The sequence below is a fragment of the Erinaceus europaeus genome, chromosome 14, assembly GCF_950295315.1.
Source record: "Erinaceus europaeus chromosome 14, mEriEur2.1, whole genome shotgun sequence".
Taxonomy (NCBI): domain Eukaryota; kingdom Metazoa; phylum Chordata; class Mammalia; order Eulipotyphla; family Erinaceidae; genus Erinaceus; species Erinaceus europaeus.
This window is the reverse complement of record NC_080175.1, coordinates 3,835,672-3,857,277: the sequence shown is the minus strand read 5'-3', so window position 1 is coordinate 3,857,277 and position 21,606 is coordinate 3,835,672. Positions and strand designations below refer to the sequence as shown.

General features: G+C 54.5%; 1 protein-coding gene across 2 annotated transcripts in view; it reads right to left on the bottom strand.

Annotated features, from left to right (window-relative positions):
* The window catches only part of CTBP2 (C-terminal binding protein 2), a 95,157-nt gene that overhangs the window by 47,603 nt on the left and 25,948 nt on the right, over window positions 1-21,606 (bottom strand). The window contains exon 2 of one of the 2 annotated variants that reach the window (XM_060171097.1): window positions 11,572-11,681. The exons of the other annotated variant lie outside the window; for it this stretch is intronic. The gene's annotated coding sequence lies outside the window, so the exon portion shown is untranslated. The remainder of the gene's footprint in view (window positions 1-11,571; window positions 11,682-21,606) is intronic. 2 annotated transcript variants of the gene reach the window in all.

Here is a 21,606-nt window from a genome sequence, read left to right as displayed (position 1 = left end):
AAGAGAGAGAGAGACAGACAGATAGATATATGGAACTGTGACTCTTGATGTCCTCAAAAGACCCCAGATGATGGAGACAGGGAAGAGACAGCAATGCAGGTGTGGATAACGTGGTGACAGTAAACCCCCTGCCTGACCCAAGCCTGAGGCTTCTAGAATCTAGCACGGCCTGACCACCACTTACTTGTCGGCTCCAACGCAAAGCCCAGACCTCCCGCTACACGCCAAACCCAGAGAACCAAAGCAGAGTGAGATCAAGTCCCGAGCCCCTGACCCACAGACGGACCGTTTGCTCAGAGCCAAGCTGGCAGCAGCTCTGCACCAACAGCCCTCACGGAAGGCAGGGCCGCCCCACGCTGCCCGATCAGGCTGGGGAGACGCAGGTAAAAACCACAAAGGCCCCTATGTTTAAAGAGATTAACCAGCGGTTTAATGGGGAGGGGGGAGTCCCGATGTACAAGAGTGCCCCAATTTCTTCAGAGAAATTAACATTTCAATCCTGTTTTTATCTATTCAGCTGCAACAAGTTATTGAAACTGTGGCAGCGAATTAGCTCCATTCATCAGCTAAGTCCACATGCGAGAGTGTATCGGTAATGAAAAAAGAGCCTTCCGCTTCTATCTCTTCTCATTAAAGTAAACCAACTCTCACTGTCTCTCTCTCTCTCTCAGTATATAAAACTGTCTTCTCTTCCAATAATTTATATTACCATAACCTGGCTCACTTTCCAAACTATTACACGCCTCCAATTAATTTCTGCAGCTTTTGCCTGAAAATTTAATGAGATAGCAGTGCGCAAAGATGCTGACGCGAGCTCCGTGTCTGTTCCCGGCGTTGACATCCGCAGAATAAAACCGTCGCAGCCCACCTTAGTGCCTGGCCTGGGGCTGCCACAGAAAGCGTGTCGACGGGGCCCTGCTCACAGGATCACTCGTTTTCCTCTTTGAGGTCCAGTTGTGACAGCGGTCTTTCATTTTACACGGTCCCAACCTGGGAGAGAGAGCCAGGTTCAAATCCCCTCTGCTCCTACCCGGTGCCGAGTCAAGCTCTGTCACCCACAAACTCAGAAGAAAGAAAGGAGCAGCATCCTCACCGGGCAGGTCCCCATGAGACGGGGCTCAGGAACTCCCGGAGCCCGGCTGCCCTCTGGGAAATACTAGTCACTCGGGCCTCCCAAGAAAAGTCACCTGCCCAGCCTGGGAAACTGGCAGCTGGAGTGCAGACAGGGCTTGTGTGCCCGGTGGTCTGTGGAGAGAGCACTGTAAAGCTCCTAGCTCATACGAAGGGAAATAAATCCCAAATGGTCCTTCTCTCAGAGATAAATCAATATTCTTGGTTTTGTTTTTTAGTAGGGGCCGGGGGAGGGGAAGGATACAATTCTAATTGGGGGAGTCGGCGGTAGCGCAGCACAAGGACCGTGAGGACCCCGGCTCCCCACCTGCAGGGGAGTCGCTTCACAGGCAGTGAAGCAGGTCTGCAGGTGTCTGTCTTTCTCTCCCCCTTCTCTCTCCATCTCTGCCCTATCCAACATCGATGACATCAATAACAACAACAATAACTACAATAATAAAAAAAACAAGGGCAACAAGAGGGGAAAAATAAATATTAAAAAAAAAAAAAAGAATTCTAGGGAGTCGGGCTGTAGCGCAGCGGGTTAAGCGTCGGTGGCGCAAAGCACAAGGACCGGCGTAAGGAGCCCGGTTCGAGCCCCCGGCTCCCCACCTGCAGGGCAGTCGCTTCACAGGCGGTGAAGCAGGTCTGCAGGTGTCTGTCTTTCTCTCCCCCTCTCTGTCTTCCCCTCCTCTCTCCATTTCTCTCTGTCCTATCCAACAACGACAACAATACAACAATAAAACAAAAAGGGCAACAAAAGGGAATAAAGTAAGTATTTAAAAAAAAAAAAGAATTTTTTTTTTTTTTTTTTCCTACTGCACTGCTCAGTTCTGGCTTATGGTGGTTCAGGGGATTGAACTAGGGACTTTGGAACCTCAAGCATGAGAGTCTCTTTGTATAACTATTGTGTTGTTTACCCCTGCCCCAGATTGCTTTCTTTTAATTTTTAAAAAAATTATCTTTATGTATTGGGTAAAGACAGCCAGAAATTGAGTGTGAAAAGAGAGATAAAGAGAGAGAGACAGAGAGACACCTGCAGCACTGCTTCACCACTTACATAGCTTTCCCCCTGCAGGTGGGACCACGGGGCTTAAAAAAAAAAAAGAATTCTAATTGACAGAGGCACAGAAATACTGGAAGTGGGTGTGTGGGGAGCTGCTCCCCTGCCTGCCCCACTCACCTCCTAAAAATCTGGGTCTCCATGCACAAGGATATGGGTTCAAGTCCCTAGTCCTCATCAGTGTGTGTGTGTGGGGGGTGTCCTGAGTGAGGAGACAGTGCTGCAAGTGTCTTTCTTCCCACCTAATTCCTCTCCTAATATAAAAGGACAAAAGAATAATGATGATGTCAGCAGCAGGAGCAGTGGGTTCATAATGGAACTGTGGTGGCAGAAGCAAAAACAAAACCAAACAACAAACGAACGAACCTGGGTGTCAAGCACACGCGACTTCCCTGCTTTGGGTAATCATAGGAAGGGCTCCCACCGCCACACGAGGGCTGGAGCTGAACCCCGGGCCCGGGCACCTCAGGCGCTGTCCTCCCACAGGAGCTTTCTTGCCCCCCACCCCGACTGATGGCCGGTAGTCAGTCGTAAGCCAATAATATGGCATCTATTTTTATGCTCACTTGCAAATCTGTCTTTGGTGGGCAGATGCCCGGGTCCTGACACTTGGTGGCCTCCAACTCCACCTCCAGCCTCTCCCACAACTGCTGCGCAGGACTCCTCAGAAACAGCGGTAAAGGGGCGTCTTCCTGCCCACCCACGGGTGTGTTTTCAAAATGAGTCGCCCAAAATCACAGCCCAGGGGGCCAGGTGGTGGCACACTTGGTGAAACTTTACACCCTACCACCATGTGCAGGAATCCGGGATCAAAACCCCGCACGCCACCTGCAGGGAGAATGCTTCATGAGCGGTAAAGCAGGGAGGTCTCTCTCTCTCCTCTGCCCTCTCAGATTAAAAAAAAGAAAAAAAAGGAAAAATGGCTGCTAGGAGCCTTGGATTTCTAGTGTTGGCACCCAGCCCCAGTGATAAGCCCAGTGGCAATAAAAACAAACAAACCCAAAGGCACAGCCCACAATACAATTGTGAGCTGGGAAGACGGCACCTCTGAGGAAGAAGGAACCAGGCCAAGTCTCCCCCGTCCCCATCACTCAGCTCAGATCTGCTCTAGTCGCACCAGGCAAAACGGCCCAACTGCCTCCCTCCTGATTTTTTCTAGAAGCACCCTCCCAGTACACGCAGGCCATCTCCAGAGGATTCTCCAAGGTCCCAGGCCACGGTAAGAGGCACCCCATCTCGCCCTGCCCCGCCGCCCAGTTCCAGAGAGGCGCTGCCAGGCCTGTCACAGTGAGGTCACGCAGACCACAGAAGCCATTAACTCAGTTACCAGTAGGCACAGATGCTGTTTCTATCTAAAAAAATAAAATCCCCGAATAGACCAATTAGCATCCTGTAAAGAATTCTGCCGCTTCCACTTCCCTGACAGCTCACCAAGAAGCCAGAACACCGTGCGTGGCCTGTGGAGAGTGGGAGATGCTATGCTCCCCTCAGTGGAGACAGCAGCCCAAGAAAACAGTTTTCCTTATGGTTAGCCCCCTGATTCATTCTTCTTTTTTAAAATATTTATTTATTCCCTTTTGTTACCCTTGTTGGATAGGACAGAGAGAAATGGAGAGAGGAGGAAAAGACAGAGAGGGGGAGAGAAAGACAGACACCTGCAGACCTGCTTCACCTCTTGTGAAGTGACTTCCTTGCAGGTGGGGAGCCGGGGGCTCGAACCTCGCACTTTGCACCACATGTGCTTAACCCACTGTGCTACTGCCCGACTCCTCCCCCCCCATTCATTCTAAGAGTAGGTTTCCAGCCCTCTGGTAACTTCTTCTTCTTCTAGCGTTTGCCCTTCTTCCGTAGCCTGTCAACAGCGTCAGGTTGAGCCTGATGTAAAGTTTCGAGACCTCCTTTGAATCTGGAGAGGTGGCAGTCATTAACTATGTGGGTCTCTGATAACTGAAGTTTGACATCAGATCAGAGCTGTCACTTTTGCTGAGCGGGGGTGGGTGGGGTGTTGGATATGGGGACCCCTAACATTAGGTTACAAGAAGACACCTACAATATCGATTGGGGGAGAGAGGAGAGGGAGAAATGTCTGTGACACACACACACACACACACACACACACACACACACACACACACACACACACTTAGGATAAATGGAGTATACAGTTCAAGTACTCCACACAAGACCCACTTGTATAAGTAGTGGGCAGGTCTGAGTCTACACACCGCTTCCCTGCTGTGGCAATGGGCTGCCTCCCTTTCAAAGAGAAGTTGCCCTCCAATTTCTGCCCCGTGCGGAAACCTGGCAAGGATCTGCGTGTTTCCTCACCGTGGTGTGCATCGTGTGTGTTGTGACCACCCTGGGCCACCGAAGCCTTTTCCTAACCTGCGTTGTTTTACAAGTTCATCTTTCGCGAAGCCCAAACTGGCTTTACAGCTGCAGAGCTGTGGGTCCCAGGCTTCCTGGGCCGCAAATCAGACCCCGGGATCAATGGAGTATGTTTAACGTGGAAGAGGGGTCTGGAAGCTCTTCCTCTGTGTCTGTGGCCACAATGGCGCATCTGGGCCTCCCCGCGCGTGCCTCCCGCCCCCACCCGCATACTGGGATGTCTCTCCATGGCTCTGTGTCCGGCTCGGTTCTCCCGCCCGAATAGGTAGGTCTCTTTTTACGGCTGGGATTGTTAATAATAAAAGTGATGGGATATGACCTCATGCTATCAGTTGAATCTGATAAAAGATTACAGCAACCCAAGGATCTTAGAAGCCCCCAGCTTGGCTAATTCCAGCCATTATTCAGTGTGAGACTCAAACGGTCTGAACTCATTAGCATCGGCGGTTACAAATCTGCATCTTCCAGACTTTGCCATAAAATGGAGAAGCCCAAACCCGGTGACCTGGATCTAACTGCCTTTCATGTGAAGTGGCCCCGAGGATGGCCTCCTCCCAGCTCGGAGCTGGGGAGAAAGCCCGGGTGTGCGTTCTCTGCGATGCTGACCGGGTCACTGCTGAGGACAGAGGGGCTGTGGTGACCTCCACCTCACTGGTCACACTCAGGCGAACATGAAGCCATTTTCCCAGGGACGGGTAAGTCTCAAAACAGGTGTCCTGGCAGCTGGGCACAGGCTGGCACAGAGCTGGGAGTGACAGTGCTGAGTGTGCTGGGCTTAGACCAGCTCAGGCCCCCCAAAGACACAATTCCAACATCTGACACCACAGCAAACCCCCAAGTTTCATGCCCGGTACCAAGCACTGTGGCCCCAACATACGTACTGCCAGCACTCCTTGCTCCATGAGGAAACAGGTTGGCGGGGAAGAGGGGGGACCCAGCCCACCTCCCCTAACCCCAGCAGGAAAGCACACCAGAATGGGCCAGAGCTGGGAAGGAGAGAACACTGCTGCCCCTCTGCTCCCAGCGCCAAGGGGATGGCTGCCTCACTCACTGCACCATCAGGCTGTGAATACCTCCTGTCCCTTCCCTCAGCCCCCTCTCCTCCTCCCCTGGTCCCTGCCCAAGGTACAGGTCGCAGACAAGCCCCCTGCCTTGATGAGCCCTAGCAATGCACAAGGCAGGTGTGTCACTGGGGGAGAGCTGTGGGCATGGCCCTCACCCCTCACCCAGGGCACATCCTCTGCCCACTGCATCCTCTGCTCCATCCAAACGAGACAGGCATGCCAGCCTGTGGGAGACCGGTCCTCTGTGGAAGGCTGGGGGGGGGGGGGGGGGGCCGAGGGCGGCAGGCAACCAGGGGCCGGTCAATAGTGCCCTCCTCCCAGAGGAAGCGGGACCCCAGCCCAGCTGCAATGAGGAAGCCAGAGAGCGGCCATTGATGTAGCGAGAGCCAGAGAGGCAGTGAAGACCTGGACACGGGGCAGGGGCTTCCAGGCTCAGGAAAGCGCAGCCTCCAGTCTGTAAGAGGCAGGCCAAACACACGGCTGCCACCAAGGGATGTGACGCACGGGCCATCTGTCCCCTCAGTCCCCAGCACCCCGAGGGATTGGGGCTCTGGAAGCTCCCACAGGGGCGGGCCGCCCTGGCTGCCACCATAATCCCAGCTCAGATGTGAGCACCCCAGAAGCTCCCCAAACTCTGCACCCGTGCGAAGGAGGGTGACAACAGTGGGGTCAGCCCCGCCAGCCCGCCAGCCACACAGGGTGCAAGCGCCCGCCCGCCATGCATGGAGGTAAGACAGAGGCACGCTCACTATTTCCTGCAGCGGAATCATTTCAGAACACACACACTCCCCCAAACAGGCAGCGTGACCTGCTGCTTTGCCTTCTGTCTGCTGCAAACACTTCCAGCGAAGGCAGCACCAAGCCGGGCTGCTCCCTGACAGAAGCCGGCCAGGGGCCCCCACGCCACACATCCTCGGCCCCATAGCAGCCTGGGGCTCCCAACAATGCTTCTTGGGGGGCTCAGGGGGACAAGCAGGTGTCAGGAAAAAAAAAGAGGCTCACCCACAGACAAAGCCTTTGCCCAGGGAGCTCACAGAAATCATTCTGGAGTTTCTGGGCTAACTAGCATTGCTCCTCAGCCCAAGCCTGCTGACTACACCCTCCCCCAGTGCCAGCCGCTGAGGCTAGAACCCAGGTTCCAGCAATAACAGCGACCAAGGGCTCACCCCCAGGAGGCTGTCAGCGCTGGCCAGGAGGTTCAGGGTACAGGAGTCCAGCTCCCCCCAGAATCCCCAGAGCTTCCCGGACTGAAGGCAGAACATGGCTTCTGTCTACAGGCGACTGAGCCACCAAACCAGGGCACCTGCATACCACCTGCCCCCTCCAAAGGCTAAGATGCTACTGTCTTTTATGTGCGGGGGGTGGGGGGGGGTGGGGGTGTTTGTCTGAACCTCAGGTGTGCAAGTCCTGGACTCCACCAGCTTAGCTGGTTGGCTGAAGCACTGCCAAGCCTTTCTGCCACATCTAGATCAGAGGACACATCCGGATGGAGCCACTGCCACAGGAAAACAAACAGTACTCCAGGGACTTATGGGGACTTCTTTAAGGTTTCCGAGTAGTCCAGGTAGCTTACAAATATCTAAACTAATTTCATTCCATTCTAAAAGAGAAAAAGATGGGCCAGGCAGTAGCACCCCTGACTGAGCACACATGTTACAATGCACAAGGACCCAGGTTCAAGTCTCCGCTCCACAAGCAGTGAAGCAAGCACTGCACGTATCTCTCTAGCTCTCTCAATTTCTGTCTGTCCTAGCAAATAAAGGAGAGAGAGAGAGGAGAAACATGACAGCAGGGGAATACTCTCCTCCCTATGCCAAGAGCAAGCAAAATAAATGTGAAGAAGCTTGGGACCTGGGTCACAACTTGAGGCTGAAGGCTGGTCTTGAACTTGGGTCGTATCCATGACAATGCAAGTGAACTATGAAAGTGAGCTGTCATGCCGGCTCAGTTGGGGTGTGTGTGTGTGTGTGTGTGTAACCCTGGACTTCACACACATGTGATGCTACCACAAAGAGCCTTCTAGATTGGGGAGTGGGTGGGGGAGAGAGAGAAAGGACTGGAGTACTGTCCCATGGTGCTCCGTGGGTGCTGGGGCTTAAGCCCAGGGCCTTGGTATGATCAGCTTCACTGGGCAAGCTGTCTCCCAGCCTCATACAAGCCAAACAAACAAGCAAAGAAAAACTTTGAACAATTTTCTTCTACATTTATTTAAAAATGACTTAAACCCTATTTACATCTGAGGGAGAGCCTGTTTACACATCAGTTTAAAATGCAAACACAGCCCGGAGAGCCCAGGGAGGGACAGAACCTCCGTCCGGAAGTGTGAGGCCCATGGAAATCCCAGGCAGCTTTCACTAGGAAGTCCCCCACTTCCTCCCCTGCCCCTTTAAGAAACAGTATCACAAAAAGACAAATTAACCAGAGTCTCCACAGCCCCCAGAAAACACCTCCCCTAGGTCCCAGGAAACCAATCACCCAGGGAGCTGGGCTTGGCTACATTTTCCAAGGAGTCGCAGGTTACACCCTGCCTGGCCGGGCCAACAAAGGCCTCCTTTGAGCCAGACAATGTAGAGCTGCACCGGAAGACGGGAGGCGGGAGGTGGCCGCAGCAAGGGGATTGGGTTACAGGGCGCAGGGAGCACACAGCTCAGCCAGGCCCCTGGAGAAACGACAATCATGGAAAGGTAGCAACAACCCTGACCAAGGCCAAGGCCTGCTCTGGACAGATCCAAATGGAAGCTGGGGGACAGGGCCGGAACAGGACAGACACACTGCCACTGAGCTCAGGGCTCGGGCTTCCAGCCTGTGCTAGAACATCCTCCCCCCCCCCCCCCCCCCCGCCCGCCCCGGGCGCACTCTCTTTTGCCACATGTGATTAATTCTAACAGCTTCTGTGACTTTTACTAGAGGTTGTAGCTGTGTCTCTTAAATAGGAGACTGCTGAGAAATTGATTTGTTTGCTCCCCGCGTCTAGAGAAACCACATTATGAAATATGTATAAATGTCACTGCTTGGGCCGCCTCAGAGAAGCACAGAGAACATTCCATCTGCCCGGCCTGCGTGAGGGGCCACTCTTGGCAGACAGGCTCATGCTGAACCCTCCGGGAAACGCATGGATCCCACCACACTTTCCTCTTAAAAAAAAAAAAAAAAAAGCCTTCCTATTTATCCTAAGGGGGCATAAATCGAAAGGAATAATCTTAATTGCTAATGCGTCTAGTTAACCAGGAAGGCTTTTTATTCTTAACAGCAGGGGGCCAGGTGGGAGTTGCCAAGTGAGCCGAGAATAAAAGCATCTATCAATAAACAAAGCCAATGGGAGAACGGGGGATGGCTGCCAGGGAAGGGGGTGCCCTGGGCAGGGCCTGGGGACTGGAGACACGCTGCTGCCCCCCACCCCCGGCCTCAGCTGCTTGACCACTGCCAGAGTCTCAGCCTCAGCCTCCACCTCCTTTAGAATCCCTGGATCTGTAAGTCAGCTCCTAGAAACACGAAAGCACCCACAATCAGCAGGGGACCCATCACTGGAGAGGGTTGCACTGTGGGTCACTCCTCACGACCTAGGTGAGGGCCAGGAGGTGACTCGCCTGGAACAGCACACCCCTCAGTGTGTGTGTGTGTGTGTGTGTGTGTGTGTGTGTGTGTGTGTGTGTGTGTGTGTGTGTGTGTGTGTGTGTGTGTAGCCCTGGGTTCCAGCCACACCACCCCGGAGCATCATGGATGTTTCCCCTCCCACCATACTCCAAAAATGGAGGCGCAGTGCTACCATGTCTCTCCCATCACCATCACCTCTCAGAGAATAAAAGCAAGAACAAACTGGGCCTGGGAAGCCACTCGGCAGTGGCCCGACCCCTCACAAGGCCCTGGGTCACTCCGGCTGCCTGTCACTTTTATTTTCTGCCCCCTGGGTTTGCTGGGTCCCAGACTTCCTGCGCCCCAGAAGCACAGAGACAGAGAAGGGGAGCCAACTCCCTGTCCGCGGCAGGTGCATCCGTCTCTGGGTCCCCCTGGTGGCACACGGGAAACAAAGTGACCACCAAGCTCCCTCCACCTCATCACAAGGGCAGTAGAAACGGGGTGTTCAGACACACTTGTTACAGGTCTGAAGATCACAGATGCAGGACGAACAGATCCTGAACGGAAAGATTCACACAGAGAATGGACCTTCTTGTCCCCCCTGAACCACACCTGGGATGCAGGGCGACCCTGCCTCTTGGGGGGAGTGGGAGGGTGTCAGAGGCCCACAGCCACCCATCATCGGCGAGGGACAGCTAGGGTCAAATGTCACTTTGTCACTGAGGTCAGGACCTCCGGCCACAATGACCACCTGATGGAGACACTGGGAGCGAGGAGACTGGGGTCAGGGGTGGGGGGCACAGGCTGGGGCTCCTCCAAGCCCCCACCCCCACCCACCACACACACACCTGGCTGGGACGATGGCTTAACCAACAGCGGGCATGATGTGTCAAGTCTGAAGCCTGGGCTTCAGCCTCCAGCACCACACTTGTGGTCAGCGTGGCATTTTAGTCTCTCTAAATAAATAAATAAATAAACAAACCTTATTGTGTATTGTTTTTAATGTGGTGAGGGGGTCCTCTGAGACTGTGAGGCCTGCACACAGCTACAGCCTTGATGATGCTGGGGGGGAACAGAGCCAAGGTTGGCCACACCACGAAGCAGTCTCCTCTCCGTCAGGACCTCTTACTACAGGGCCAGGAGGGTCAGGGCAGAGTACAGGCCTGCTGTGCACGATTAAAGAGCCCCTGGGCAGTGCCAGGCAGAGTGGAGACACAGAACCAGTCTGACAGTCTGACCCATTTTCAACACCACTGACACCTCTGCCCTTGTACCCAACACAGGGAGTCAATATCTCAACCCCACCCAGCCCACCGACTGTGAGGATCCTGCCGGATTCTCTACGCCGGACCCAAGTGATGTTTCCAGAAGACCCACGTGGAGAATCCAGCCAAACTGTCACCCCATCACCACCGCCCGCCTGGCTTCACAAATGTCCCCAGGACTCTTCAGGAGACTGAGCTGAGGGGGCTGGGCAGTGGCACACCCAACCAGGCCGTGTCATCAGGTGCTAGGCTCCGGGTTTTCAAGACCCCAGTCCCCTTGTGCAGGGTGGGAGCTTTACAAGTGGTGAAGCTTCTGCAGGTCTCCCTCCCTCCCTCCCTCTCTCTCTCTCTCTCTCTCTCTCCTCCCCTCCCCTCTCGGTTTGTCTTAACAAATAAAATGATTTTTTAAAAAAAACTATTTTTTAATACAGTCACTTTTGAGAAGTTGCTACTTTGAGATATGCAAGATTCAGAATTTGTAGGTGAAAAAAATTAATGGGTAAGCGCACCTTGGTGTGGAATTCAAGAGCCCTCACTGACAACACACATACACAAGTTTCTGGACAGAGGACAGAACCCCCGTCAATCAGCATGCTGCCCAAGCTCCCAGAGTGTACACAGAACCACGTTCCCACCGCCCCCACTGCCAGGCCACTGGGGCAGGGAGCGAGGGGGCTCTCTCCGAGTCCTTTCCCTGCCCGGCCGGCCATCGTGCGTGGACACCACCGCCACGAGACTGGCATCTCCTCCTGCCTCATCTCGGCTGACTCCTTCCTGCACACAGGGGCGCTCACTGGGCCCTGCGGACCCCTTCCTGCACACAGCGGCGCTCACTGGGCCCTGCGGACCCCTTCCTGCACACAGGGGCGCTCACTGGGCCCTGCTCTCCACCCTAGCAGACTTAATCACACGTGCTTTGCTTCGCAAAGCTGTGATACCAGATGCGATTAATTGAAAGACAATCAATGTGCTTCTAGCTGTGAGCAGGCCCCGAGAATTGTCCAGAGACTCCTGGCGTTCAGCGAACAGCTAACTGAAAAGACCCCTCCGAGAGGCTTCTGGAAAGCCCACCTGCTACCTGGTGCTGGGGGCACTGACAACTCACCGCAGTTCACCTGTCCGCGAGGTTAGGGGTCCCGGGAGGGGCTGTGTGGCTTCCTCTGCAGGAACTCCAGCTTCACCAGTTCATCGGTGTGTGTGGAAGGCGGTGCGACCCTGGGGACACAATGGAGGAGGTCAGAGGGGCTGGACAAGCAGCGACTTCTTGTTGTCTTGCTACCCACGAACCATTCTCTCTCTCAACTGCGGCCACCACAGATCATCACAGACTCGCTGAAAAGGCCACTTGTCTGCCTGCACCTGACTTCTGATATCATGGGCCCGCTGGAACAGACCTAAAACAGACCTACTAGCTTTCTCCAAATCGGAGACCCCCAAATCTTCATCTGCAATATTCTTGCCTTTGGGTTCATGATCAGCCAGTAATTTGTTTTGCCTTGTATGTTAACTCTTTTTCAGCCACCAGGTTCCAGATGCTACCATGATGCCAACCGGACCTCCCTAGGCAGACGACCCACCAATGTGTCCTGGAGCCCCACTTCCCCAGAGCCCTGCCCCACTAGGGAAAGAGAGAGACAGGCTGGGAGTATGGATCCACCTGTCAACACCCATGTTCAGCAGGGAAGCAATTACAGAAGCCAGACCTTCCACCTTCTGCATCCCACAATGACCCTGGGTCCATACTCCCAGAGGGATAAAAAATAGGAAAGCTATCAGGGGAGGGGATGGGATACGGAGTTCTGGTGGTGGGAATTGTGTGGAAATGTACTCCTTAAGAAAAGGCTACTTGTCATGTTGGAGTCACACACCACCACCCAATCCACCGGCAGGGCCCTGAACGAAGCCTCTCTGTGGGCTGGTTCTAACGGAGAGCTGTCACTGTCACGTGTGGGTCACACCCTGGTGACATTGTCACATTGCTTCCCTCCTATCTCCCAAGGTGCCCGGGGAAGGGACCCCGCAAATCCGGATCCCCTGGATTTGAGGCCTTGCCCACTGCCGGAGGAAGAGGGAGGGGGCGCGTTATTAAGTGCAATCCTTGAGCCCAGGGTCGCAGGGCAATTAGCATAAATGCTGACAACTGTTAATCCGCAGCCTCTCTGATGAACGAACGCCCTTAGCCTGCCACCAACAGACGGCATTTTAACTCACTCCTAGAACTGATGACTCCGTTAAGCAACCAATCCTAAGGTTCAATAAAATTGCACTTTCTTGGCAAAGTCAACGAGGGGTGAGGGGTCGTGTGCGAGGGGTTCACGGTTCCTGGTGTTATCTGAGCCCACCCATGACGTAGAGGCCCGCGAGGGGTCAGGTGCCAGGCCAGGTCACCCCTGGGTGGCAAGCAGGGGCAGGTGCTCTATGGTGGCGTCCTACTCTGGAGCCACCGGACTGGCACAGTCCAGCTCGCCTCACCACCGGATGCCATGCTGCCAGGCCGCCATGGAACTGAAGACACACAGGATCACTCAGGATGACCAGCGAGGGCTGGGGGGGGGGGGGGGAGGGACAGGGCAGTTCACCAGATCTCCAATGACAAGAGCAGTTCCGTGGTAACTAAGCAGCTACTTTGGCCATGGAGCCCCATCCCGGACACTGAGAGCTTGCTTGTGTGCGAACTCCTACTCACCCTTCAAAACCCTTTCCCCCCACCTCCTCTCTCCATTTCTCTTTGTCCTAGCCAACAGCGATGACATCGACACCACCAATAATAACTACAACAACAAGGGCAACAAAAGGGAAAATAATAAGAAAATAATAAAAACCCAAACCCCTTCCTACTCTAACTGCAAACTGCCACATACTCCCTTCTCCCAGCCGCTATTAACACACTGATCACACGCCATTCATCTCCACACATCTCCCTACCTGGGACAGAGAAGAGTACGACACATGTAATCAATTAACCTCAGGACACATGTTCTATTCCCTGCCCTGTACTGTACTGCTTGTCGTGACAATGCCATGGCTGCCTCTCCCTTCCACTTCAAAGCTCTGCAGGGCAAACGCTCACGGTCTGTAAACAAGGAATTCCTACCTCAGATCAACACACACACACCCATGCATGTAAAACGTACCTGTATCAGTACACACTAAAATATCTATGGAACACTTGAAGATTCTTAAATATATACATATACATATATATATATATATTCCCTTTTGTTGCCCTTGTTTTGTTGTAGTAGTTATTATTGTTGTTGTTATTGATGTCATTGTTGGATAGGACAGAGAAATGGAGAGAGGAGGGGAAGACAGAGAGGGGGAGAGAAAGGCAGACACCTGCAGACCTGCTTCACCGCCTGTGAAGCGACTCCCCGGCAGGTGGGGAGCCGGGGTCTCGAACCAGGACCCTTCTGCTGGTCCTCGTGCTTTGTGCCACGCGTGCTTCCTAACCCGCTGCGCTACCGCCCGGCTCCCTATACTTGAACATTCTATGTAAACCAAGAGTTCCCCAGAACACAGGAAATCTGAGTAAGAACCTAGTCAGGGCCATGGAATGCAAGTCCCAGAACCGTCCTCAGCAAGGAAACGGCATTCAAGAAGCACCATCTTGGGGGCCAGGCAGTAGCACAGTGGGTTTAAACGCACACGGTGCAAAGCACCAGGACCAGCGCAAGGATCTGGGTTCAAGCTCCCAGCTTCTCACCTGCGGGGGGGATCACTTCACAAGTGGTGACACAGGTCTGCGGGTGTCTTTCTCTCCCCCTCCTCTCTTGATCTCTCTCTGTCCTATCCAAAAATAACAACAAGGGCACAAAGATGGAGAAGGCGGCCTCCATGAGCAGCGGACTTGTAGCAGGCACCTAGCCCCAGAGATAACCTTGGAGGGGGAAGAAGAAAAAAAAAAAGGCAACGTCTCAAAGGGTCTCCCCTCCTGCTGGGGGTTGCGCTTCTTCTTGCGCAACTTAGTTGGAGGACGAGAATCCTATTGTAGGTACCCACATAACTTATATTCTGGTCATACATATAGATGAATACGCTTAGGCATTCTAATATATTTAAAAATATGTGTACGTTCAGCATCTGGAGGGGCAGGAGAATGAACTAGGAATGTGGTGCTGAGCAATGTCTAGTTCATCACTTGATTATCTCCTTTTTTAATTCAGAGACATCCGAACACAGCTCTGCCATTTATGACAGTTCCATCTTTGTATTTAGTGCCAGAGTCCAAGACATTCAAGACACAACACTGAGCCATCCTCCTGGCTTCTCATTTTGATCAAAGGGCTAAAGACACGTGGGGCAGATAGTATCCATCATGCACACATGAAAGGCAGCCGGCGGAACCAAGCAGAGTCACACACTGCTGCCCCCGGTGGACCCTATGTGCCACTGAGCTCAGAGGACAGCGCCCAACCACACACAGATGTGTGACTTCACCGATCCAAGTTCCTACCGGCAGCCCCAGTGCCTGAGTGAGTAGCTCAGCCTGAGGCAGGGGCAGAGATAGCATAATGGTTATGCAGAGACACTCATGCCCGAGGCGCCGAGGTCCCAGGTTCAATCCCCCACACCACCATAAACCCAACTGAACAGTGCTGGGGGTGGAAGGGGGAACTGAGGGCATCTCAGTGGCCCTGACCTAGGACCGGGTCCTGAGCGGTGCCCACCTGATTGTGAAGAGCGGGCACATGCAAATCTATTGGGCGTCACCTGGCAGATGTGCCAACCCTGGCTGAGGGGCAGTAAGTGGTGGAGACACAGACTTGCACACACCGGGAACAGCGCCCAGAGTCCCAGAGTCGGGAAGAATCCCGCCCAGGCCAGGTGCACTGGTTCTAGTCCTTTCTACAGCAAGGAGATGTTTAAAATACATAATGTTTACAAGGGTGCCCGCTCCACCCCAAGCGGATTTCCTCACAGCAGCTCCACATGGAACCCGGAACCCCACGCCAAGCACGCTCTGCATGGACTATTCCTAAAGCCGTTTTTCTTTTTTTTTTTTTTTTAATTTTTAAAAATTTATTTATTTCCCCTTTTGTTGCCCTTTTTATTGTTGTAGTTATTGATGTCGTCGTTGTTGGATAGGACAGAGAGAAATGGAAAGAGGAGGGGAAGACAGACAGGGAGAGAAAGACAGACACCTGCAGACCTGCTTCACCGCCTGGGAAGCGACTCCCCTGCAGGTGGGGAGCCGGGGGCTCGAACCGGGATCCTCACGCCGGTCCCTGCGCTCTGCGCTCTGCGCCATGTGCACTTAACCTGCTGCGCCACTGCCCGACTCCCATTTCCTGCTTTTTCTAAAGCTTTACCTGCCCAAACCTGGGTTCTCTGACCCAGTGGTTCACTTCCAGGTCATCCCGCTGCCTGAGGTCCTGCCTGGGGTCCCTCCTCCTGTGGCGAGGCTAATAAAGCAGAGCTGGGCTAAAGCATCCGTCAGTAGAAAGGCCCCCGGGGGGCAGAGTAGAGGCCTGGGGGAAGGTGAGGCTGGTTCCGGTTCCAGAACCAGCTCCCCATGGCTCTGGTGGGTCTGGCTCTTCTGCGCACTGAATTCATGGATTCAGCCCAGCTTATGCTTGAGAAGGGGTGAGGCTGGGGAGGGGGCTCAGGAATGCTGATCTAGAAAACGGGTCAAAAAAAAAATTTAAAAAGGAGTCCCAGAATCATCCCAAGCAAGAACTGGCTACAGCCAAGTGTCCCGGGGGAATCCGTGCTGGAAGAATCCCCAAGGTCCCTGGGTCAAGGCGGCCAGGCTCTGAGCTGACAGGGGTGTCCAGGGGGTGCGGGCAGGGGGCCCCGGGCTCAATCCCAGGAGGCGGGTATGCTGGAGTGTACGTCTGATCGTGTCCACTTTGGCAGGGCTCTGCCCCATTCTCCACACCGTCCACAGCGCACCAGACACGGCACCTGTCCCAGGCGGTGGCATTTCCCTGTGCCTACAACAGGTGCGCACGACCCTCACAGCCATCCAGTTCATCGGTCTCAACAGTGACCCCCTGGACCCCCAGTCCTGTCGTTCCCCACCCCCGAGAAGGACACAGCCAAGCCCAGCTCAGTGTGCCGGCATGACCTCCCCAGCAGGGCTGCACGTGGTCAAGCCCTGTGGGTCGGCCCCCATGCCCACACCCCAGCTCCCAGACTTGCCTTATCTTTGATCATTAACTCACCCCCACGATGCCGGGTACCAGACTTTATACTTCAACTCGGGAGCCACCAGTTCCACCACTGTGTAAGGAGGCTTCAGTGGTGTATGACCCATGATGCCACCGCCATGAAGCCCACCAAGTTGAGTCCTTCCAGGATATTCGACCCCCTCCACTAAGGCCTAATAACAAATTAATCAGCACAGATGCTACCAGCCAGATCCATGCACTGCAACCAAACACCCCCCCACCCCAGTTTCCGATTTCACAGAGAAACCTCCCCCGTCCCCCCCACTCCCCTTAGCCAGGCACATCCAACTGGGTTTCGGTTTGAACCAAGTCAACAGGCCCTGGCAGCCAAGATCCTGGAACTTTCTCATCCTCCTGGAACAGTCTGGGTGAGAGGGGCTGGGGGCTGGGAGCTGGGGCGGGGGGGTAGTGCTGGCATCCCGCCAGCTCCTCAAGGCAGAGAAGAGGACGTGTTCCCAGAGCTGAAGGTGTCTTGGACGAAGCCCATTCACCCGCCGAGGCCTCCACTGCGCTCACAGATCAGAGTGGGGTCCTGGGACTTCAGCCCACAGGGGTACACCAGGGTGGGAGGTGCCAGGTGGGGTGGGCGCCGGGGCAGCTGGGACATGTACATAGGAAGGAAGTGGCCCGCGTGGCCTGCCTGCCCAGGCTGAGTCTGAGGAGCAGCCAGCTGGCTAGGGCTCGGCCCTTCTCCCCCCAACCCCTCTCAGAAGCCTGGCCGTGCCTCCCTCCCAAGTGAAGGACAAGCTGGAGACAGGACTTGTTTATTCTGAACCGCCCAGGAGTGAAGGGGATCCCCGCAACCCCGAGGTGTCCGGCCAAAGCAGCAGAAACAGGCGGCCTTGCACGTGGGAGTCCAGTGGGCTAACCACTGGACTACTTCCTGGCACCCCTAGTATTGACTGAATTGCATACATGCTAGTCCACGGTTCTCACACCTTTGCCCCCCCCCCCCCCCGATTTCAGAGACATACGAGCACTTGCTCCACTGTGTGGAGGACCCCTCCCTCAGCGCTGGGCACGGAGCCCCACCCTGCGCGCGTCCTTGCACCAAGCGGTCCACCCCAGCTTCACTGGAGCCTCACTGCTCAAAGCCCAGAGACCGCAGCACAGGACCTTCCTCCAGTGCAGTGAGGACTGGGCTCAAACCTGGTCCCAGACAAGACACAGCAGACACACTGTCCAGGTGAGCCATCTGGCTGACCGGCCACAAGGAACATTCTTAAAGGACAATACTACAGAGGTGGACAACAGACTGACGACTGGGGTTAGGGGCGGGAAAGCAAGCAGGACACTGAAATTCAAGAATGTTCTCTGAGCAAAGGCCCAGGTCCAGCCAGGGGGCCAGAGGAATGGTGGACCCTTTCTGTATCTGCGTGACACCACTGTGAGTGTGTCTCCTCTCTCCTCTCTCCTCTCTCTCTCTCTCTCTCTCTCTCTCTCACATGCAAACACAAGTGCTGGTGACAGAGAACATCTTGGGAGCACAGGACTTGTGTGCCTGAGGCCCTGGGTTTGATTACTGGCATCACCAGCAGTGACAGCTGAGTGGTTCTCCTGCTATGGAAATAAAATAGGGGCTCCCGGGTGGGACTGAGCAATGTGGGTGGAGCCAGGTCACATCTGCTTCCTGGTGGTGTCACTTTCTCTGGGGAGGCGGCAGACTAGGGAGACAAGTATCATTGCTTTTACATGTGAATCAAAGGACTCTAGATTCCTTTTTCTTTCTTTTTTTCATATTTATTTTATTTATTTATTCCCTTTTGTTGCCCTTGTTGTTTTTTATTGTTGTAGTTATTGTTGTCGTTGTTGGCTAGGACAGAGAGAAATGGAGAGAGATGGGGAAGACAGAGAGGGGGAGAGAAAGACAGACACCTGCAGACCTGCTTCACCGCCTGTGAAGCGACTCCCCCGCAGGTGGGGAGCCGGGGTTCGAACCCGGACCCTTATGCCGGTCCTTGTGCTTTGCGCCACCTGCGCTTAACCCGCTGCGCTACCGCCCGACTCCCGATTCCTTTTTCTTTTAAAGTTTGATTTAAAAAAATATCAAGCCGGCCAGGTGAGCTAGCTCCCCTGGGAAGGTGGCTGTTTGAGTCCCGTGGCCCGTGGCCCCCATGACAGCAGGGGAAATTTGGGAACTGTGGTATCAATCTGACTTGTTACTTATTGAATAGAGACAGAATAATTGTGAAGGGTGGGGAAACAGGGAGAGAGGGAGAGGGAGGCGGGGGAGGGGGGGAGAGAGAGAGAGAGAGAGGAGGAGGAGACAGAAAGAGACAGGGACAGGGAAGGAGGGAGACCCCTGCAGATCAGCTTCACTGCTAGTAAAGCTTCCCTCCTATAGGTGGGGACTGGGAGCTTGAACCCTAGTCCATGTGCAGGGTGCCATGAGCACTCAGCCCTGAGCACCACCGCCCAGATCCAGTAATGCGCCATATATATGGGAGCACAGCGGGTTAGGTTAGCATAGGTGGTGCAAAGCGCAAGGACCGGCATAAGGATCCCGGTTCGAGCCCCCGGCTCCCCACCTGCAGGGGAGTCGCTGCACAGGCGGTGAAGCAGGACTGCAGGTGTCTGTCTTTCTCTCCCCCTCTCTGTCTTCCCCTCCTCTCTCCATTTCTCTCTGTCCTATCCAACAATGACGACATCAATAACAACAATAACCAATAACTACAACAATAAAAAACCAATAAGGACAACAAAAGGGAATAAGTAAATAAATAAATATTATATATATATATAACTACTGGAGCTGGGTGGTGATGCCCCTGTTTAAGTGCATGTTCACACACACAGGGACCAGGGTTCAAGTCCCCCGTCCGTCCCCTCACACACGGGGAAGCGTCAGGATTGGTGAAGTGGTACTATGGGTACCTTTCTTGTTCTCGATTTGTCTCTATCCAGAGGAGAGGACACAAATACCAAACCTGGGATCAAATCCCCAGAACTCCCCCTGTGCTCAACTCCAGAACCAAGCAGCTCTGTCTAGAGAGGGCGTGCTGTTTGCATTTGACCAAGATTTTGTCCTGCACAGCAATTTGGGGTGATTCCTGTCTTTGGGGCACCTGCTGACTGATTCAGGCTGAACGGGGACCAGGGTGCCAAGGCAGAGCCCACACTCCCGCCTTCTCCCTGCAGCTGGCAAGTGCTTTCGGGGCACCTTCCCAGGCGATGGCAGCCCAAGAGGAGGAGGACCACCTCGGAGACCGCGGCGCTGGGCAGGCCAACCCCCGGCTCCCGGCTCCCCCACCTGGCAAAACTGAAAGCAACAGCAGCAGCTGGAACAGCCCAGACCTCCGGGCTGCAGGCTGGCTTGGCCTGCGGCCACCACCCGGCCCCAACTCAGGGAAAGTTCCGGAGCCGGCGACCCTGCAGATCACCTGAGGTCAGACACCTGCCAGGGCTGAGCGGGGAACTGCTCTCCTGCTGTCCCCGTGGCTGGTGGTGACAGTGGTGGGGTCTCGCCGGTGACCCCAACTCCATGGCAGTCCTTTGTGATCAACTAGGCCATACCGCAGCCGGCTGGCCAAGTCTTTGTGGAGCTCTGCTCGGTCCTCTGCGCTGTCTGCCGGCTCCCTTTTAAGGAGTGCTGGCACAGGAGGACGAAGTACTCCTGCTCACTCCCCGCCGATTCAAAGAATCCAAAAGGAGAAGGGGAAAAAAAAAAAAAAAAATCACAGGCATGGCTGTCCCTTCTGCCTGGATGGACTCCAGGGTTACAATTCCTTCCACAGGAATTTCTCAGTGAGGATGGTGAAAGCGCCCCCCTCCCTCCCTCCCGCGCCCCAAATGCACCATCACCACTGTACACAGGGGAAATACTCCCTTTTTTTTCCCTTTCCTTTTCCTCCCTGAGTTTGAGCAAATCTTGGACAGCCACTTACTGAGGAAGCTGAAAAACTCCACTCCTCATTCTCCAAAGTGAGCACCTCTCCCCCCAAAAATTCCCCAGCGCCCCTCCCCGAGAGTTTTACCACGCAGCATAAAAAGCTAACATGATCAAAGCCGTTTTATGCTGGGGACATTTCAGATGGAAACCATCACTTGAGAGAGAGAGAGAAGGCCCAGCTGTCAGGCCCAGCTCGCGCCCAGGGTTCTGAAACCCGTCACGTACCTTTCTCCCAAGGTGGTCGCGGGCGGGCTTCTTGAAATACTCCAGTCCCCAGTCCCCAGCGCTAAGGAGACACAGCACTGGCCTTTTCCCCACAGGCCCTCTCCCTCCGCAGCCCCCTGCTCCGGGATGAGGCGCCCAGTCCTGATCCCAAGGAGGCCAGAGAGCTGACGGCAGCCACCGCGGGCTCCTCACCAAGTCACACCCCTGATGCTCTTCTAAGGGGGCAAAGGTGTCCTGCCGAGGCCTGGGGGAGTTCCAGGCCCCACTTAAGTCTGTGTTAATCAGATGCAAAGAAAAAGCTGAACTCATTCTAAGTCAATGACCTACATATGTGGGTGCTTATTCGGGACGAAACACAGGCCCCATGAAAACACCCAAGGGCGTGCAATCCACCTGCCTTCCCCCGGAGCCGTCGCCTCGCACTGGAGCAGTGACCACCTGGTCGGTTCCACCTGTCCGGGGGGCACTATGCACAGCACTGGCTGCTCTCCACGGCCCTTTCCGTTTCCTATAAACTTTTTTTTAAAAAAACCAGACCCCTATTCAGCTCTGGCTAATGGCGGTGCTGGGGACTGAGCCTGGGATGCTGGAGCCTCAGGCAAGAATGTCTCTTTGCATAACCACTAAGGGGTCTCCCCCAACATCTTTTCCCCCTGGTTTAAGACTGGGGGGTGGGAGCGCACGCATTACAGCGCACAAGCCCCTGGCCCCCACCTGCGGGGGGAAGCTTCCTGAGTGGCGAAACAGGGCTGTGGCTGTCTCCCCCTCTTCTCCCTCTCAATTTCCGTCTCTGTCAATAATGAACACATAAAATACATTTAAAAAGATCTGTCTGGGGGTCGATTCAGAGGAG